Genomic DNA, 21,896 nt, shown 5'->3' with positions numbered 1-21,896 from the left:
ATTATTGTTAGTCATTTGTAGTTGATTCTTCATGGCCCCATTTGGGTTTTTCTTGGCAGAGATACTGGAATGGTTTGTCATTTCCTTCTTCAGCTCATTTTACGGATAAGGTAACTGTGGCAAACAGGGTTGTGTGACTTGTCCAGGGTCACATAGCTAGTAAGTGTCTGAGGCCAGATTTGAATTCAGGAAGATGTAGACTCTAGGGAGCTCTGCTCAAGCACTGTCTTTACATAAAACCTTTCCTGATCCATTCATCCTCTCCCAGTCCCCAGCTGCTAGTGCCCCATTACTATAATTATGTTATTTATTTTTTAATGTATTTATATGTTTATTGTTCAGTCGTTTCAGTTGTGACCTCATTTGGTGTTTTCCTGGATTGGTTTGCTATTTCCTTCTCCAGCTCATTTTACAGATGAGGAAACAGGCAAATAAGGTTAAGTGACTTGCCCAGGATCACCCAACAAATAAATATCTGAGATCAGATTTGAATTCAAATCTTCCTGACTCCAGGCCAGTGCTCTAGCCACCTCATCATCTTCCTGCCCTTATCTTGTATATATAGTTATGTATTTAAATACATCTCCTGATAAAATGTATAATTTTTTTTGCTAGGGACTCTTGTATTTCTCTTTTTGTATGCCCAATGTCTAACAGTGACTGGCACATGGTAGGGAATGCAATAAATACTTGCTGATTGATTGAACTTATAACTATACCAATGTGTTAAGATTTGTAAAGTGCTTTCCTCTTAACCATATGAAGCAAGAAGTATAAACAATGAACACTGAAGAAAAATTCCGAATTTTTCATGAGTATTCAAAATAAACTATTTATATAACCAAAATGAAAGGATTATTTTTGAGTATTGAATTAAATCTGTATATGTCCAGAGACAAATATAGTATCTTCAAAGGTGACTTTCCAAATTTTTTAAAGTATAATTTTTAAAAAATCTGTGTTATTACGAATTCCATGAGAACCAACGAACACAACCATTTCAATATACAAAAGACAAAAAGACAATTCTTTATGAACCCCTGAACTTCAATTATTCACAGTTTGTTTTTTAAATGTATATATTAAATTTCACATTGTAGTAACAGATTTATCTTGGAAACTGAATTGGATTTTAGAGGAAGGGAAGAACTTCAAAAGTTTGATAAATGCAGCTGAATCTATCCCAAGTCTAGGAAATAGCATGACCAGAGGAGTGGAAATAGGAGAAGGTCGGATGAAAATGAGAATTGGAGAACAATCCAGATTGGCTGAAACATAAACTACATGAAGGGGAAAATGTGATGAGGCTGACAAGGTATGTTGGAGTCAAAATGTCACAGGACTTAAATGCCAGAATCAGGAATTAAGATTTTATCCATCAGACATAGGGAAACCATGAAAGGTTTTTTATTAGAATGACATCATCATAATAAAGCAATCGATCAATCAAAACATATTTATTAAATATCTACTATGTGCCAGGCACTGTGCTTGGTGCTAGGGATATAAATGTAGAGAAAGAAACAATCCCTACTTACAAGAGACTTACATTCTAACGGGGGAGACAAGTTCATGTATAGATATGAATAAATGTAAACATACACAAAGTAGTAAGATATACGTTTTTGAGAGGGCACTTGCAGTGATGGGAATCAAGAAAGACTTCATTTTAAGTTGCACCTTAAAGAAAGAGAGAGACTCTGTGAAGCAGAGGGAAGGGGGAAGTGCATCCTGGCAAGTGGGGTGGCTGATGCAAAGACAGAGATGGGAAGTAGAATGTGCTACGTTAGGAACAAAAGACCAGTTTGGCTGGAAGAATTTCTAACGAGGTTGGGCCAATTTGGGTAGAGTTTTAAAAGCTCACCTAGAGGAGTTTATATTTTATCACAGAGGCAATTGGAAGCCTCTAGAGTTGATTGAATAGGAGAGTCATCTGGTCAGATCCACACATAAAGAAAATCACTTTGGCAGCACCTTAAAATATTTTGAAAGCTACCTTTGAAGGTACTATATTTGTCTCTGGACATAGACAGGTAGATTAGAGGGGGAGAAACATAAGTCAGGGATATCAGTTAGGAGACTGTTTCAGTAATCTAGGTGAGAAGGGGATGACAGCCTGAACTAAGGTAGTAGCTTTGTGAGGAAAGAAGGGATGAGATATGAGAGATGTTGTAGAGATAGAAATGACAAGGTTTGGGACCTGGTTGGATATGTGGGTTGAGAGAAAGAGTGAGGAGTTCAGGACTATGCTGTTCTTATGAATCTGAGAGACTGGAAGCATGGTGAAAGTGGGAAAATTTGGAAGGCGGGAAGATTTTCAGGGAAAGATAGCAAGTTTGGTTTTGGACATATTGAATTGGAGATATCTCTGGAATACTCAGTTTGAAAAGCCCAATAAACAATTGGTGGGCTAGTAAAGCTAATGAAAGAGACTGAGGCTGGATATATACAACAGTAGGTCTTCTGTATAGAGGTGATCCTTAAAGTTGTGAAGTATGATTAGTTTATGGAGGGACTATAGAGGGAGAAGAGAAGACTGCTTAGGACAGCAACTTGGAAAATAGCCAGAATTAGAAGTCCATGTTAAAAGGATTACCTAGGTACCGGTGTGCCAGGATGGATTAGAGAGAGGATAGATTAGAGTCAGTAGGACTAGTTAGAAAGATTTAGTTTCCATGGGATGGGATTGAGAAACCATGCCGAGGTAGTAGCAATAGAAGTGGGGGGAAAGGATTAAGTGCTGGAGTTATTGCTGAGGTAGAAGCAACAGGACTCAATTGATTGGATATGGGGGAAGTCAAACATAGCTCTAAGGCAATGGTCCTAGGATACTTGAACAGATGCCATTGACTAAAAGAGATAAGTTAGAGGGAGGGACAGATTCAATATGGAAAAGAATGAGGTCATATTGAGATATGTGGACTTTGAGGTGATGGTGAAGCACATAAATAAATGAAGGTTAGTCTGGCATGATCTGTTCTTCATGGAAGCATGCTGTCTTTTTGTGATCACTGCTTTCTTATCTAGATGTTCACTAACCATCTCTTGAATAATTTATTGTAGTATTTTCTAAGGAATTCATGTCAAGGTCACCAGCCTATAGTTTTTCCTCATTTCATGTTTTCATTCCATCACACTTCTCAATATCAGGACATTATGTGCTTTTCTGCAGTCCTGTGATATCTCTTCTCTTCCCTATTATCATTGAAGTAGCAGGAATAGTGGTTCACTAAACCTGTTTACATTTCTTGCATGCCCCAGGATGTAATTCATCGGGGCCAGGTGACTTGAATTCATCAAGGACAGCTAAGTGTTCTCCTATCTCCTTATTTATCTTGGTCATCAACATCCTATTAGTCATTTTTGTTGTTGTTCTTTCTTGTTTCCAGGCCATTTTCCATGGAAGAAGTAAAATAAGAAGCTCTGTCTTCTGTCTCTTGTCAGTTAAATCTTCCATCCAATTGGAGCAGCAATTCTATGCCATCTTTTATCTTTGCCCTCACCTCCACCCCTCCATGTAGCCAAGCCCCTTTGGCCTACTTTTTAGTTGTTAACTCTCCTTGCTAGTCTCAGGTCATTCTGAATTTAGGCATTTCTTACATAAGGCTTATGGAGACATGGGCATGCATGTCTATTCATCTTCTATTACTTGCCCTTGCTTCCTTTATCTGTATTCACTTTTTTTTAAATCTGCAAATTGGTTGGTGAGTCTCTATGCATCCACACCAGTCCCTTCAAACAACTCCTATTTTTCCCTCTCATTGGAGTTGTGAGGTCTGCCCATCCCTCCTCAACTGACTTTGCCTATAGAATTTCAGTCCACAGGATCCTCCCTAGTGTTCCTTTGAACCCTTTGAATTCTGTTCTCATATATGTCAGACTATGCCCAAACTTCCCTTTTTACAGTTTTTTATGAGGGAGTGGTTGCTTTCCCCAGGGGTTTCTATCATTTCCACCCCAGCAACAAGATCTTTCTGTTAGTGAGGATAAAATCCAGTATAGAATTCTTCTTAATTGTTTTTTCTACTTTTTAAAGGTTGAAATTTTTACTAAGAAAAGTTGGGAAGATGGGAAATTCATAGTCAAGATTTACTTTCTCTATGTAGCTATTCCCCTGAACAAGTAAAGTGCTACTTCGTGTCCTACTTCCATTTCTAGATCTTGGGAATATGTAAAACTTTCTGTGTGAATCCTGCTATGCTCTAGTTGCCATATAAAATAGGAAATTTCAGCTATTCTGCCAAAACCCGAAGGCTTCATGTTTGTTGAATGAAATGAATGATTCATCAAAATGAAAATATAACTTGAACTCAGTTTGTTTTTCTTAAATTTTTCATATTTTTCAGTCTCATTTTTTTCTATAAAATATACAAGTTGAATAAAAGTATATGTAGTGAAATGTGGTGTATGCTTTTAAGACTATTCAGTTGGATTGTTTACTTTTAAAGTAGTTTTAGCAGTCCATCTTTTGTGTGAACAAATATATCCAGAAATGAAATTCTAGACAAATACTATGATTTAGACTTGCATGGCATGCTGAAGTCATCTTTTGTTAAGAAATCAGTAGCATCTTCAGCAAATGGCAGACACTGTTCAAGTGCCTGTAATTGACCAGTACAATACCACACTTCTGACACTCTGCTGACTAAGTGACCCAGAAGGCTCCATGTATAGACAGCACACAACCTCCCCATTTTATACTTCTTTTCTCTAAAAGGAATGGGTGTGACATGGGGCCAACTACCTATAACTGACTCCTAAAAAATACAGGTTGAGCTTTAACCCTAGGAAAGTTCTTCATTGTATACAGTTTTCTCCATTAAAAAGGGCATAGCTTTCTTTTGTTCAGACTGTTATATGATTAGATTTTTTTTGAAAGTTAGAAATGCACTCCAGGAATTGTGTTTCCCTTTTGTGGCTCACCACAGAAAGATGGATAGCGAGATGCTCAGCAGTTTTATCCTTTCTTTTTCTATTGCCATGCATGTTATTATTCCCCCAGCTTCCATAGAGCTGTCTTAAGAATAACTTTTTATGTTAACCCAATTAATTGTAATTATAATAGCAATGGAATATCAAAATACAATTTTAAAAACTGAAATGTGATAAAACCAGACTTAATAGTTGTCATCAGATACTTTTTCATGTCAAATGTGAATTGAATATGTGACTGAGATGAATATAGTTGGAAAAAAAATTTGTACCTACAATTTATGTAATGATATCTTGTTAACCATAGCACCCAAAAGGTTTTTAGGGAATATTTTGTAGTTTTTACATGGTATTTACAACTTAACTAGAAGATACACATATTAAACATTGCATAGGGGGGAGATTAGTTTTAATTTATTTTAAATGTGCCGAGAAATATTTTCACAGGTTTCTTTAGGATTTTAAGACAAATTCATACAAATTACTTAGCATCCTCGTTGGACACCAAAGCCAGGTCCTTTGGATGGCTCAGTCAAAGATGTAAGACCACCACAAAGATGTAAGACAACCAAGTCCACTACTTGGTCCAGGTTTTGGAACATTGCCAGCTTTCTGCTAATCAAGTATCTCTTCAGTATTCTTAGGTGTCAGATCTTTAAAGAAATTATCATTTATTTGAACCATCAATGCATTTACAAGGCACATAAACATTTCACTTCTATTAATCTGAAAAGGTTGTCAGATGTAGTTTCTCCAACCTTAATACCAAGCTTTTTCTGCATGGCCCCTAGTATGCTATTAGAATCTCAAAACATACAAAGTATAGTGGTTCAGACTTAAATATGATACTTTCTAACTGGTTTTCTATCATTCATTGTATAAAAAGTTGCTACTTCATATACTCTCATTGGAGGTGCTTGTAAAACTTCAGCAATTTTGTTCATGGCAGAAATAGGCAACCATCTGGTTTTTTTTCTTTAATTTTAATTAATTAATTAATTAATTGATTAATTAATTAATTAATTTTTAGTTTTCAGCATTCATTTCCACAAGATTTTGAGTTTCAAGTTTTCTCCCCATCTCTCTCCTTCCACCACCCCAAGACACCGTGCATTCTGATTACTCCTTCCCGCAATCTGCCCTCCCCACTATCATACCCCTTCTTTGCCTTGTCCCCATCTCCTCTATTTTCTTGTAGGGCAAGATAGATTTATAGAAATATACCCCATTGCCTGTATTTCTTATTTCCCAGTTGCATGTAAAAACAATTTTTAACATTCATTTTAAAAACTGAGTTCTGACTTCTCTCCCTTCCTCCCTCTCCACAAATCCCCGCTGAGAAGATAAACAGTTCAATATAGGTTATATATGTGTAGTTATGCAAAAGACTTCCATAAATGTCATGTTGTGAAAGACTAACTATATTTGCCTCCATCCTATCCTGTCCCCCATTTATTCTATCTCTCTTTTGACCTTGTCCCTTCCCAAAAGTGTTTACTTCTAATTACCCCCTCCTCTCATTTGCCCTCCCTTCTGTCATCCCCTCACAGCCCACTTATCCCCTTCTCCCCTACTTTCCCATAGTGTAAGATAGATTTTTATACCAAAATGAGTGTGCATGTTATTCCCTCCTTAAACCAAATGTGATGAGAGTAAGCTTCACTTTTTCCCTCTCACCTCCCCCCTTTTCCTTTCCATTGAAAAAGCTTTATCTTGCCTCCTTTATGAGAGATAATTTTCCCCATTCCATTTCTCCCTTTCTCCTCCCAATATATTCCTTTCACACCCCTTGATTTCATTTTTTTAGATATCATCCCTTCCTATTCAACTTACCCTGTGTTCTCTGTCTCTATGTATATAATCCCTTCAGCTACCCAAATACTGAGAAAAGTCTCAAGAGTTACAAATATTATCTTTCCATGTAGGAATGCAAACAGTTCAACTTTAGTAAGTCCCTTGTGATTTTTTTTCCCTGTATTCCTTTTCGTGCTTCTCTTGATTCTTGTGTTTGAAAGTCAAATTTTCTATTCAGCTCTGGTCTTTTTCATCAAGAATGCTTGAAAGTCCTCTATTTCATTGAATGACTGTTTTTTTCCCCTGAAGTGTTATACTCAGTTTTGCTGAGTAGGTGATTCTTGGTTTTAATCCTATCTCCTTTGACCTCTGACATATCATATTCCAAGCCCTGTGACCCCTTAATGTAGAAGCAAATATCATTAAATGGCTACTGTTGTGAGAGTTCTGTGCTAGGAACTAGAGGTGTAAGGGGAAATCAAATGTGATCCCTGACATCATGAACCTTATAATCCAGTGGGGAAGATAAGGAAGACATGCAGACAAATCACCATGGAACATTTTAAATATATAAGAAAGCTACAAATAAAGTACAATAAGTGTTCCCAGTAAAGAGAGTTTGGAAGATCAAGGAAGGTGCTTTGGAAGAAGTAGTAGATGGGCTAGATTTTTATGATTTCAACCTGAAGCAATGGGGAAGGGGAGAACATTTCAGGTGCAGCATACATAGCTTGAGCAAAGTCCCAGAGGTGGCAGCGCATAGAACTTTTTGTGAAATATTGATAGTTTAGTTTGGCTACAGCCTAGAATATGACAGGATATAATATTAGTCTGTAAAAAAAGGTTGGAGGTAGTTTTGGAAGGCTTCTATTGATCGAATAAGGAATTTTGACTTTACTTAGTAAGGAACATTTGAACAGTTGAAGAACAATGAGAAGTCTTATAGGAAGATTACTTTGCCAGTTATGTGAAGAATGGATTTTCTTCCTAAAATCAGTTTTCTGGGAAGCTGGCTTAGATAACCTGTGCCACCTTTTAGCTCACTAAGTATTATGCTTCCTGAGGTTGTTGGGGCATATAATATGAAAAAGGTATTGTATCTTGAGGAATATCTTTCCACTCTCAAGGTCATTCTGGAGAATCAGATATTCTTTTAAAAATCAGAAGAAAAGCATCAGTGTAAAAACAAAGAGGATAATTATTTTGAAGGAGCAGAGAAGAATCCTAACTTATTCCAGAAGTCCAAAGTGGAAGAATGTCATACAGAGGAGATAGTGAAACAGGCTACTAGCAAACAGGAGTCTCTTCCTAACCTGAAAGCAAGTATAGTTCTTTTTCTTAAAAGATATTAAAGCCATCTTCCAGACTTAACTGGCCCAGAAGACTTAAGTCTGTGGCCATTGATGTTGCTTGCTGTTCACCTAAATTCAAGTAGCCCAGGGCATGAGGAATTCTGGTTCCTCCCTGAAGCTTCTGACTCACATGACCAACACCAGGACAAGGAAGTAGCTCTGGGCTAAACCAACAGCAGCAGTAGAAGTTACCACCACAACAATGATAATAGCTAGCATTTATCATAATAGAGTATAATTATTATCTTATGATTACTGTTGTAATGATAATTATTCTATAATATATAGCATAAGTATATAATTTATAATAATAGCTAGCATGTAATGCTTGAAGTATTGTAAAGCACTTATATATGTTAATTCGTTTGATCTTCACAACCCTGTAAGGTAGATGCTCTTACGTTCATTTTACAGATGAAGAAACTGAGCCATATTGTATCTTCATTGGATGTGGCTGCTACAGCTAAGTCAGCCTCTTTTTTATTCATTTTTAAATGGACTACAGATACTTCATTTCATTTCAGTCTCAAGTGTTAGCCTGGCTTCCATCAGTCTCCATCAACTGCAGCTAGGAAGCTAAGTTGCTCAGTGGATAGTGTAAGACTTGGAGTCAGGAAATCTTGAATTCAGATGCTGCATCAGACACACGCTGTGTGCCACTGGGCAAGTCAGTCCTTGTTTCTTTGCCTCAGTTTCCTCATATGTAAAATGGAAATAATAAATACCTACCTCCCAGGGTTGTCGTGAGGATCAGATGAGATCACTGTAAGTTGGTATACCATAAACTGTTGTGTAAATGTTAACTATCATTATTATTATTTCCATCACTACTATTATTATAGTATAGTCTTGTATATACAAGCACAAAGTGTGGATAACAAGTATGATCCATCTTCATGCAAGGAGGTAAATATATATCATTGAGACTGGGTGGAGGTGAGATTATACACACACACATACACATACATATGTGTGTATGCATGTGTATATATGTATGCAAAAGTATATACATATATATGTATATATATAATATAATTTTGGATAAATAGAACTTATTTACAAGAAATAGGAATGGTAAAGGGGGAGGAAGAATAAATTATTGTCTACTGAGAAATACAGGAACCGGTGTGGGGATGAGATGTTTGAGTCAAAATCTACAGAAGCAGAAACAGAAGCAATTCAATTCAATTCAACAATCTTTTATTAAGGACTCACTATTCACCAGGCTCTACTAGATTCTGAGAATACAGATCACATCTTGAACTGAAATAATAGAAATGGTCCAGGTGCCCATGTCTACATTATATTGGTGACCAAATGTAAAGAGCACTGTACTTAGTAGTCAAAATACCTGGGTTTTCTTTCAGTTTACTGTGTGCAAGAGGGTTTCCTCAGCTGTGAAAAGAGTTAGACTCAGTGATTTCTATGGTCACTTAATTCCCTAAAATTCCAAGATTCTTATTATTTATCCTATCACGCACCTCAGTGCCATTGGTGAGCCCACAGAGTTGCAAAACCTTCCCTCAGAGAGTTGAAAGTCTAATTGAGAAGCACTCCCCACATATGAAAAACAGTCAGAGAGTATAAGAAAATGTATAACTGGGTGTCAAAAGGCATGGAACTAACTGTAAGTATGGTATGAGGCTGGTGAAGGAAGAGAGAAGGATAGTAGAAATGTGGTGTTTTTCTTGAGTTTTCACTTGCCTACTTTGGACAAATCATTTTTATTCTGCCTTAGTTTTTGGGTGTGAATAGTAACACTTTTCTCCAGGAAATGCTTGTGAAGTACTTCTAGATAGAAGGTTCTGAACAGTTAAAAGGAAAGAATATTTGTTGTATTGAATTGAATTGATTGTTTTTATTTTTCTCCATTGTGTATTTCTGAGCCTATGGCCATTTGCTCATTGTCAGTGGGGTGTCCCTTTATCTGATGGGAATAAGAGGAAGTCACTTTGCATTGTTTTCTAGAGATTTCCATTCAACTTTACTTTTTTTTTTGGAAGATGGGCAAAGGTTGCAAGTTCTGAAAATAGATTAGCTATTGCTCTTTCCTCTGTATTGATTGAGATTGCATGCTGCCATGTCAATCATCGAGACATCTACTTAAGACTTCTGTTAGCAGGGCCCTGATGGGCATTAAAGGAAGACTTGTGTAGTGTGTTTCCCCTTGGGGTGATCATCTGCAGTTGTATTGTCAATCAGTTTCTTTAGGAGCTCTTTGGAACTGTCACAGAAGAATCTGTGCATACTAAGTTTATTCCTTAGGATAAGCCAATCAACATACATCAGGATGAAGGTTGGCCTTTATTCCCTATAGTACTCTGAGAAGATGTGTCCTAAAGGTGGAAGGGAAATCTCAAGTATGAAGTTCAGAGAGACTCCTGATTAACACTCAGGCTTTTCAAAAACATAGAACTGCTAAAGTTAGCCAACTTTATGATTAAAAGCATAATGAAATGACGATATCATTCTCATTGTATCACTCTATCCCACCACAAATAGAATCTTTAAATTCTGAAACATGCATAGAGATCATCAAAGCCTACCTCTTCCCAGTGTGAAGAGTCCTTTGACATCATTACTGGTAGAAATACACAATGGAGAAAAATAAAAATAATCAATTCAATTTAATACAACATTTTTTCCTTTTAACTGTTTGGAATCTTTTACCCAGATGTACTCCTCTAGCATTTCCTGGAGAAAAGTGTTATTATTCACACACAGATGATAGACGGTTCATTGTCATTCTTTTGCCTAGAAATTCCAATTTAGTGGTAGTTCATGGTCTTTTTATTTTAAATAAATTTTTTTTTCATTAAGTAAAACTCTACTTAATCTCCCTCCTACAACCATTTACCACATAAGAAAGAAAGCCAAACAAAATCTCTGTTGCAAACATATAGTCAAGTAAACTAAATCTCTTCATTGGTTCAGTTCCCCCTCTCCCTCCCCACACTCCAGTAGTTTCATTGTGTACTCTGACTCCTTCATCTCTCTGTCAAGAAGAGGGAGGTAAAATGACTTTATCATGAGTCCTCTGGTTGGTCATTACACTGACCAGGTTTCCTAAGTCTTTCTTTTTTTTTTTTTTACACTATTGTTACATTGTATAAATTGTTCTCTCGGTTCTGCTCACTTTATTCTATATCATTTTTTTAAATTCATCATTTTTTACATCACATTTATATATCACAACTAGTTTATCCATTCCTTAACTGATGGGTGTCTCCTCTGTTTTCAATTCTGTACCACTGCAAAAAGAGCTGCTATAAATATTTTTGTTCATTTTTAGAGTTTGTTTTGCTTAAGACTAATCCCTCCCATAACTAAATTCCCTCATATTACTCCTCTCATATCCCCTTGCCTTCCTGTTACTCTGTTTAGTTAAATGTATTTCTTTAAAAAAAATTTTAAATTTTAATTTTTTCTAAATAAATATACACTTTTAAGATTTTTTTTTGATTCTAGGATATCAGGGATGTTTTTTTTTTTTTGATGATTTCTTGAAATATGATGTCTAGGCTCTTCTTTTGGTCATGGATTTTCAATTAGTCTAATACTTCTTAAATGATCTCTTCTTAGTCTATTTTCCAGGTGAGTTGTTTTTACAATGAGATAGTTCACATTTTCTTTTTTTTCATTCTTTTGACTTTGTCTTATTGTTTCTTGATATCTCTAGCTTCCTAATCCCTCAGTATTCCTGAACCAGTCTCTGTGAAAAACTTGTGAACCATCCTTTCATCTACCTACAAGTTCATTTTGCCTTCTGTTTTCTGTTATAGAAAGGATATAAGATTTATATTCATTTCTTCCATTCCAGACCATGTCCAGTGACTGGACAGTCTCTACATGATTTTCCTAAAATAAATGAAGGTCTTGACTGTGTCACCTCTGTACTCAATAAAACTATAATATTTCTCTGTTGCCTCCAGGATCAAAGATAAAAATTCTCTTTTTGGCATTCAAAACTCTTTAAAACCTGGCCCTTTCCTCCCTTTCCAGTCTTCCTCCCTCACATACTCTATGATCCTCCTGGGCCATCTCTGGCTGTCCTGATGAATATCAGGCCACTGGACCTAAATGACTCAGGAGGAGAAAGTGAGCTTGGTGACTTTGCATAGCCCTCCCTCACTCAAAGTCAACTGCAAATCATGTCATCATCTTGATGTCATGGTCCTCTTTGAGAACAAAGGACAAACACAAACAGCAGCTTCCACTTTCCCAATTCTAATTTTTAAGGAATTATTCTCTTCAGTGAGCTTTTGATCCTCCTTTTTTTTTTTTTAAAATTTGGGCAGCTAGGGTGGCACAGTGGGTGGAGTGCTTGGCCTGGAGTCAGGAAGACTCATCTTCCTGTGTTCAAATCTGGACTCAGACACTTACCAGCTGTGTTGATTCTGGGCAAGTCATTTAACCCTATTTGCCTCAGTTCCTCATCTGTAAAATGAGCTGGAAAAAGAAATTGCACACCACACCAGCATCTCTGCCAAGGAAGCTCCATATGGGGTCACAAAGAGTTGGAGATGACTGAACAAAATCAACTTTTTAAGGAGGTCTCTTCAGTGAATTTTTGTACATATTTTTTTCCATTTGGTCAATTCTACTTTTTAAGGAGTTCTCTTCAATGGATTTTTGTGCCTCTTTTACCTTGTCGCCTATTCTGTTTTTTTAACGTATTATTTTCTTCAGTATTTTTTTGTGCTTCCTTTATAAACTGTTGACTCTTTCCCCCCATGATTTTCTTGCATCATTATCATTTCCTTTACCTCTCTTATTTGATTTTTAAAATCCTTTTGAGCTCTTCCAGGACCTGAGGCCAATTCACATTTTTTCTTTCAGGTTTTAAATGTAACTAGTTTGATTTCTTTGTCTTCTTCTGAGCTTGTGTTTTGATCTTTCCTGTTACCATAGTAATTTTCTGTGGTCAGGTTCTTTCTTTGACCCTCATTTTCCAGCTTATTTCTTGACTTTTGACTTTATGTTAAAGTGGGACTCTGCTCCCATGGTGGAGAGGGCATTCTCTGAAGCTTCAGGTTTTTCATGTGGCTGTTTTCAGAGCAAACTTTTGGAGGAAGGGATGTTCTGCAAGTTCTCACTTCTTCTAATGGGTTATGATCTAAGGAGTGGTTTAGTCACTGCTTTCCTGGACTGTGTTCTGGTCTGTGAGTGATCGCCAACACTCTTTTCTACCCTAGAACTTCAACTCAGGTCTCTGCTCCTAATAGTACTCCTCCTTGCCCTAGGATTGCAAGCCAGAAGAGTCTATGGGCAGTACAACAAAATTCTTCTCCCAGCAAAGAATCCCTTGCAATCTCCTTTTGACCAGTTGTCCATTCCACTTAACATTTGTGAGCTGAAAACTCTAGAAAATTGTGCCCAGTTCAGTTGCCCACAAGGCCTGCTGCTAGCTTGCTGAATGTAGCCTGTGCTGGCATGGCTTGTGCTGTGCTGGACTGCATGTCCTTCTCATTCCAGTGAGACTGACTTTTCCTACTGACCTTATCTTGGTCTATGGTGTGACATATTGATCTATGCCTAATTTATGGCAAACTGTTTTTCCATTTTTCCCAGAAATACTTGTCAAATGGTGAATTCTTGCCCCCAAAGCTTAGATCTTTGAGCTATTTCAAATACTAGAATACTATGGTCTTTTACTACTGTGTATTGTGTACCTAATCTATTCTAATGATCCATCATTCTGTTTCTTAGCCAGTACCACATTGTTTGATGATTTATTAATTTATACTATAGTTTGAAATCTGGTAGTTTTAGGCTGCCTTTTTTTTTCACATTTTTTTTCATTGATTTCCTTGATATTCTTGACCTTTGGCTTTTACAAATGAACTTTTAAAAATTATTTTTACTAGCTCTGTAAAATATATTTTTTGGATAATTTGATATAACATTTACTAAGTAAATTAATTTAGGTAGAATTATCATTTTTATTATATTGACTCAGCTTACCCATGAACAATTAATATTTTTCTTATTGTTTAGCTCTGACTTTATTTTTGTGAAAAGTGTTTTGATCAACTCTCCTTTTTATCACTTCCTTCTTTCTCTTATCCCCTTCCCTTTGTACTTCTTGGGTAAGAGATTTCTATACTCAAATGAGAGAGAGAGACAGAGACAGAGACAGAGACAGAGAGAGAGTATACGTACATATGTGTACTTAACTATTCCTTTAAACCCAAATCATTTTGACTGCAATTGAGTAGCCAATAAAATCCTCCAGCCCAAACTTCTGTGGTTCATTGTTTAGATTGGGATGGCTTAGAATGAGTGTAAATAGTAACTGTTTTCTCTTCTGGTTAGAAACTTTAAGGTTTTCCACTCCCAGATTGATACTTTTGTGATTATAAATTAGGTCATCTTTTGTCTCAGTTCTTAGTCATTGAATAGGCATTGCCTCTCAGACAAACTGAGAGCTGGGAAAGACCTTTATTTAGAAAGGCCAAAGTTACCCCCTGCATCCCAAGCCATCTTCAGTTATCTTGACTCTTGTCTTGCCATTGAACTTTAATGACTGGAGGAGAGAGTGAGACTGATGACTTTGTGCAGCTTCCACCTCCCTTGAATCCAACTCATGTACAAGTCAAGACATCACCCTCATGTCATTGGTCCTTTTCAAGAATGAAGGACAAGCCACAACAACTGCAGCATCATCAACAACAATAAGAATGTCATAGCTTAGATCATCCAGGCTGATTTTCTTCAAATATATTTTTATTAATAAAGAAGATGAAGAAATCCAGATGTGAGACTAAAGCTCCTCTTTTAAGAAAAGTAATGACCACATGTCTTGCTGCCTAAAGTTGTATTTGCACACTGTCAATTGACCCTGTCAGGATTAGAATCAAGAAGATGCTAAAACCTTTCATTGTAGTCTCATTTTTTGCTGGAAATGGTGGCTTGCCAGAGGTACTCATATTTTAACACTTTTAAAAGAAAAGCTAAAGACGTAACAAACCCAAAAGACTTGGATATATTGCTATTCTGGCATTGATTCTGTTTCTACACACAGGTGTATGTGTGTGTGTTTTAAAAATCATTATCCTTTGTCATGTAGCATTGTTTCATTATATGAAAAGATTTTTTTATGTGTTTGCATGTTTCTATAGTAAATTAGAAGGGTCTGAAAGGAGATTTATAGGCATGAATTATCTCTACCAGCTGTAGAAGATTTCATGTCAATTAAATATTTGCGAAAAGCAAGTATAGTATAATGATCCACTCGTAACTATTACAAGTCTGGCACATCTCCATACAGTGGTAGCCATCGCCTAGGCTACTATACTACACGGGCATGAAACATAATAAATTGGGATCCCCTTGGACATAATGAACAGTAATATAATTTTGTAGTTATTCTCCTAGCATGATGAAGCAGTAAGCCAAATTGAGTTTCTAGATAAATTTTGACATATGGGTCTTATTCCTAAAGAAAAGGAGCTATTGTTGCCCTGGCCTTGTTCCAGAATTCTGCAGAAATCCACACGGTAGCTTATTGTTCATTATAAAAAGGTACCACAAGTATTTTTTTTATGAAAAAGAACAAATTGCTAAGTTCAATTAGTCCTTTGGGGAAGAATTTGGAATTTCTTTTCAATCTGGCTGCTGGATCCTGCTTGCGCTATTGTCTGATTCACACTGGGGCAGCCTTAAGGGCTTGTGAACCACAAGGCCACTGTGGGGGCTCCTAGTTGATGGTGGAAGGATCAAGCAACCCTCCTTACTATAGCAGCGAAATATGATGTTAACATCATTTTTTAAAAAATAGTAGCCACAGCAAATCATGTGCAGAAGTTGTAGAAGAATGGAAGAAAGTCTAGGGTTTTCTACTATAAGCATTAGAACCCTGCTCACTATTCCCGAGTCTCTTCTGCTTTGCAGATAATGTAAGAATTCACAGGATGACAGGAGGGTTTTAATAAAAGATCAGGTGAAATAGAGTACATTTTAAAAACCCCATTGTTCACTGCCTCTCATGCTTTAAAGAAAAATAACAGGATTAACGGAGGTGTGTGTCTATAAGTGTTTGGTTTTGGTATTCTAATCTTTCTTGGGGAGGCAATATGCCAGAGTCAGACTAGTGGATGTAGCAGCGAGCAGAATTGAGAATACCCTTCTATGGCCAGGCTGAAAAAGGAAGAAAGCATCGTCAGGAATCAGTGTTCCAGGGGCTGAGCTTCTGAGGGGTGCCAGTTGTACAAGAAGGAGTGACATAAAGATGACCAAGTCCTTGAGACTTTACAATGCTTGGACAAATACTGGTTCAGACCTGAGTCCACAGTGGAAAGAGGCCCTAAAGATAATCTGGTTCTATTTCCTCATTTTATAGATAAAAAAACTTAGGTTAAGAGAAGGACCTACCAGAAGTAGGTGGCGAGTGAGGACTGTCCAGTGCTTCATTTGTCTATGGAATTCTTCAGTGAAATTGACTCTGTCCACTGCCTTAGGCTTATAGGACTAATTTAGCATCTATACAGACTTCTGACAGCGGTAGAAATATGGATGCTAGACCAGAGCTGGTAGTCAAAGCAAATAGAAATAGTAGCAGTAGTCATGATAGTGACAGTTTGGGTTACCCTTGCTCCACAAGATCTAGATAACATTGAATTTCTGGAAAGAAAGCACTGGTGATTGAAACATGGGTCAACATCCTATTCCCAGAGTTCAGAATTTATCTCCGCATATCTTACAGGGAGTATTAGTTCTCATTTCGCATGATAGGTGAGCCCCATACTAAATGTTGGCTCTAGAAGACCTTACCTTATGAATAAAAATTATGTATCTATGTGATTTTTTTTTTAATTCATGGGACAATTACATCTAAAGAAAATTTAATTTGAAGATAATTACTTAGCTGTGATATTTTACCTACTTCGAGTCACATGGTTTTGATTTTCAGAAGTTGTTAGTATAGTTTCTAGAAATATTATACATTATATATTGTGACAAAATATTCTCAGAATTCCCATCCTTAGTTCCAATTGCCTTCATGAGAACTTTGGTGTCTACTTCTGGACATGTGTGATTTAAGGTTAAAGGATATGGACTTTGAAATGATGAACAGTCCTCGTATTAGCTATGAAGCCAGAAGAGTTGGTGAGTCAGTAGATATACAAAGGGGAGTGATGGTCCTCTCCACTTCTCTTTTCCTCTGGTTGCAAGTTGAGTAGGGTATGTTTTATGTTGCGTAATGAGAAGTGGTACAAAGAGTAATGGCTGTTTGCCATTATCTGCTCATCTCAGTCTCCATGCAGCCATAACCACATAGCATCAAAAGCACCTGCCCTGCCTGAGCAAGCCTGAGCCTGGGTTTGGGGTGCCCCTTTTGTGTTTATTCTTTCCCAATTTTAGGTATAGTATTCTGAGATGGATATATCCAGAGTCAAAGGCAATCTCATGAGTTTTAAGAAATACAGAGGCCCGGGACTCATTGAGTATGACAGGGTCTTCATCACCATAGCAGCAAAATATAATGTTAATATCATTAAAAAAAGCAATAACTACAGCAAATCATGTGCAGAAGTTGTAGAAGGATGGGAGAAAGTCTAGGGTTTTCTGCTATAAGCATTAGAACCCTTCTTCTTCTATCTGTATTGATGCCTTTCCATATATTCTCCATGTAGGATGAACCTGATGTGTTAGAGTCCTTCCCCTTAGTGTGTATGCATATATATATATATATATATATATATATATATATATATATATATATATATATGTTTGTATGTTGGATAGCAAATATGACCCTCCAGATCATCTGTGCTCTATAGATGATTGTGAGAGTGGTCTGTACTCCTGTGTTATCTTTGAAAACATAATAAGGGAACAGGCAGCTTTTAACTACATTTGATCACATTCTTTGTAGCAGGTCATATATTTATAGTGGGACAAATAACTGAGAGGAATGGAGAATGAGAGTTCCTGATGTGTTTATTGTTTTATGGTAATTATTTTTTTAAAAGCTCTTGACTCAGTAGAGTAAAGTAGCTGCTTTAATAGCTCCAAAAAGGTTTCTCCCATGTAAATGTTAAAATTCTATCAGATTCTTTGATGTTTATAAATGCAATTTAGTTAAATGCATACTCTACAAATATTAAAAAGAGGCATAAAATCAAGAGTTCTATATATACACCACAGGTGTTTATTACTGACTTGGTAAAGTTCAGTATATGGTAGATCCTAGACATATAATGAGGTCTTCTAATTGTTCTTGTTTGCAGATGATATAATATTATGTCTCTCTTTGAGGCTATAAATCCGTCACACTATATGTCTCTGCCTGAAAGCATCCAAAGATGGTATTTCTATTTTTTCCAATTCATTCTCTCTTAAATCCATGATGGCTTTCTAAGATTCCTTTTCATTATACCTCTCTAAGATTTAACGTTTCTGTGACTCTCCCTGCCTGCTCTCCCTTTTTTTCTTTCCTTCACTATGTTCTCCTGAACCCCTTTCACTTTTTTTCTCTTCCTGTTGGTGATGATGCCAGTTGGGATTACTTTATTAGTGTTGTTAAAGGACTGAAGGAGTTTATGGTCCCAACATCTTTTTTTTTCTTATTTAACTTTAGCCTGTTATCTTCCAATTCAGTTAGAGCTTCCATGGTACCCAAAGAAAATCCCTTTTGTTGCAATCATGTCTTCTGTCTTTTGCAAAGGGACACAAGAATGTGGGATATATGTACCTGGGTGCAGTTTGAGTATCCTCATTGCTCAGCACTCTTTCGAGTAAATGATGATATGGATTTGGTGACTGAAACAATTGCCAGGTTTTATCTGTACTCATTTCTTTTGTCGTTTGCTGGCTACCATTTTTTTTATAAGCTGCCATTTGGTACAAAGGGCTTTTATTCCTTAACTAGGATTATTCTTTTTTATCAGATATTAATTTAGATGGATTTTTACTACAAATGCTAAATTCATGGAGATTCTACAAAGGTAATTTTTCTTTTTTAACTGGATTACCCCCATGTCAGATATTTAGTAAAATCATCATGCATGTATTTAGGGGAAAATATCCATCTTATAAGTAATATTCTTTTCCCCAGAATACAATCCATTTAAATGAATATCTGATAGAAAAAATAATCCTGATGATAGATCTAATGCACTCTGCACCAAATTCATTGAGTTCTTTTAAACCCTGTTTAATAAATGCCTGATTAATGAATAATATTGTTAAATGAATAAAATTCCCGTGTGCCAAATGGAGAAATACATAGCAATCATGATCAAACTTGTTATGGGAGAATGATAGATGAATAAATGTACTGTGCAATTAATTTGTGACTGAATTATGATAAAATCCTTGTGACAATACTAACTCTGTTAGAGGGATAAATTTATCATCTTCTTTCAAATAATGGTGTTCGTGAAACTTCCAAAATGTTATTATCTGTGTCTCATCATAATAGAAATATCTATTAATTTGCATAGAGGAAAGAAGGGAACTTGTATGTCTTTCGCTGCAAGACCTCAATAAATGTTTGTTTTTATTGATGATAACAATAACAGTGGCCACATTTGATAGAAACTATTTGCTTTTTTCTTTTCCTATCACCTACAACCTTTTCAGTCTTGTTCAGAGTTATTTTTAAGTTCGCAAGCACAGTTATGCTTTTTAAAGAGATAAAAAATAGACTACAAAGTGGCTTTGAAAATCATCTCCATGACACTGTGGTATGGATCTTTTTGTATTCTAAATCTCAATTTTGTGGGCAGTGTGTTAAGAAGGCCATCAGTAGATTGGTGTGATATCAAAATATTATATGGATGTTAAATCTTCTTCAGTAAAGTATTTTTCATTATATTGATTTTACTGTGCTTTTTTAGCATACCTTTATTACATTGGATTAGAAATTGCTTAGTGGTAATAATCAGTTTTTCTTTGCTTTTCAACATGCCAACAAGGCCTTAGTCACAACAGAACAGAAGAAATTGTGTTTTAGGAGATCTCTCTTTTGTTACTTAACTACCCGAGAGTGACCAGATTATCTTGTCCTGAAGGCTAAGGCAGAGATTCGATATATTCTCTATTTTTTTTTTTTACATGTGTAAGGAGATTTAAGAAATGAGTCTTAATGATAAAAAAATTCAGTTTGCCAAGTGACATAGAACTACAAAAAATATTCTTTTTAAAAAGGCATGGGGTTTTACTTTAGCTTGTGGTTTGTCCTTCGTTCTCTAAGAGGATCAAGGGATGGCCCAAATCTAAACTGGAAGAGAAAGACCCTCAGAGTTGTTGGCCAAAAGAGAAACAGTTACTATTTACATTCACTCTGAGCCAGGAGAGCCAATAAAATAACCATTAAGTGGTGCTTGGACAGGAATCTATTGTTGTTCAATCATGAGATCCAGAGTGAATTGGGTTTAAGGCTTAGTCTTTGAGAAAGAGATCTAGCCAGTAAACCCCAAGTTTATTTGGGTAGAACATCCTCAAGTAAGGCATGATACCCCATGAGAGGAGAAGTGTGGAGAGGAGTAGACAACTTGAGTTACCCAACTGGAACTGGCCAGCTGGGTCCGCATTCGGGCCATCCCTTAACTCTCTTCTTAAAGGGGCCTATTCACTGAACAGGGCACTGCCTCACTCAAAGTAAGAACTTGCAAAGACCTTGGTTTAAAAAGGCCCTGCATCCTGGGCCATCTCCGGTCATCCTGATGAATATCTCTCCACTGGACCCAGATGACTCTGGAGTTGGAAGTGAGGCTGGTGACCTTGCACAGCCCTCCCTCATTCAAATCCAATTCAATTGTAAGTTATGTCCTCATCTCCTTGATGTCACAGTCCTCTTTGAGAACAAAGTACAAGCCACAACTTTACGTATAAGAATAAATGAAGTCATCAAGTTAACTTCAATTACAGCCAAAGACTTGGGATGACATTCAAATAATCAAGTTCAACACAGTACATATCAAACAAATTGTCTGTAAGAAAACATTTGTACTCTAGGACGTGTAGTATAAAACATGTTATTTCCACATTAATAATAAACTTGAATAAAATTGAATTTCATTGGTATAACATAAAATGTGCCATAAGTTATATCTGTCTAAGGAAACTGATTGCACTAAAATTCTCTTCTCCAAACCAAACTGGTCATTTCTGATTTAGTTTCAATAATTAATTGAAGAACAGCTAGGTCCCACAAACAGTTTTATCAGTACCCAATTATTCTTACATAATTTTGAAACATTTAAGGGTCTTATTTCATATTGACATATATATCTAGTAACAGGCAGATGATGAGGTCAAATACTCATTTACTAAGTTGTTTAGGATATACAAAGGATTATAATTCTAGACTGAATAGCTCAGATCTCATACACCTGCATTTTACTATAGTCACTCAGATGCATCCCAGCCTTAGTCCATGGGATAATGATTTAACACTGTGTTTGCATCTTTGTTTCACCAACTGTTTTTATTTTTGTCTTTGCCTAGTTATTCCCATATTATTCAGAAAGGATGAGTTATTTCAGGGATTTAATCTTATGCATGACTATGTAAATATTAGCAGGCAGACAACAAGTCTGAGTATTAATTTACCTAATTGTCTGGGATATGGAATGATTACATATTCATACTGAGAACAGCAAGATCTCACATACTTGCATTGTGCCCATGTCTTCTACTGACTACTTGCTCAGATTATAGAAATTTGCTATAAAAGAAAAAAGCAGGGAAATGATTATAACAGTGTCAAACTGGTCCCTGATGACAACACAAGTACAGCAGGATAAAGCATCCTTAACTCTGTTTGACTTTAGGTAAGAATCACAATAAACAACCTACCATGTGGTAATA

General features: G+C 36.3%; 1 protein-coding gene and 1 pseudogene across 3 annotated transcripts in view; one reads left to right on the top strand and one right to left on the bottom strand.

The window, feature by feature from the left end:
- The window catches only part of CAMKMT (calmodulin-lysine N-methyltransferase), a 530,058-nt gene that overhangs the window by 261,318 nt on the left and 246,844 nt on the right, over positions 1–21,896 (top strand). The gene's annotated exons all lie outside the window — the stretch shown is intronic.
- LOC140529912 (NADH dehydrogenase [ubiquinone] flavoprotein 2, mitochondrial pseudogene) lies at positions 5,418–8,297 on the bottom strand (annotated as a pseudogene).

This window comes from Notamacropus eugenii, chromosome 1 (genome assembly GCF_028372415.1).
Source record: "Notamacropus eugenii isolate mMacEug1 chromosome 1, mMacEug1.pri_v2, whole genome shotgun sequence".
Classification (NCBI taxonomy): domain Eukaryota; kingdom Metazoa; phylum Chordata; class Mammalia; order Diprotodontia; family Macropodidae; genus Notamacropus; species Notamacropus eugenii.
Note: the sequence above shows the minus strand (reverse complement) of the source record. Positions and strands in the feature narration are given on the sequence as shown.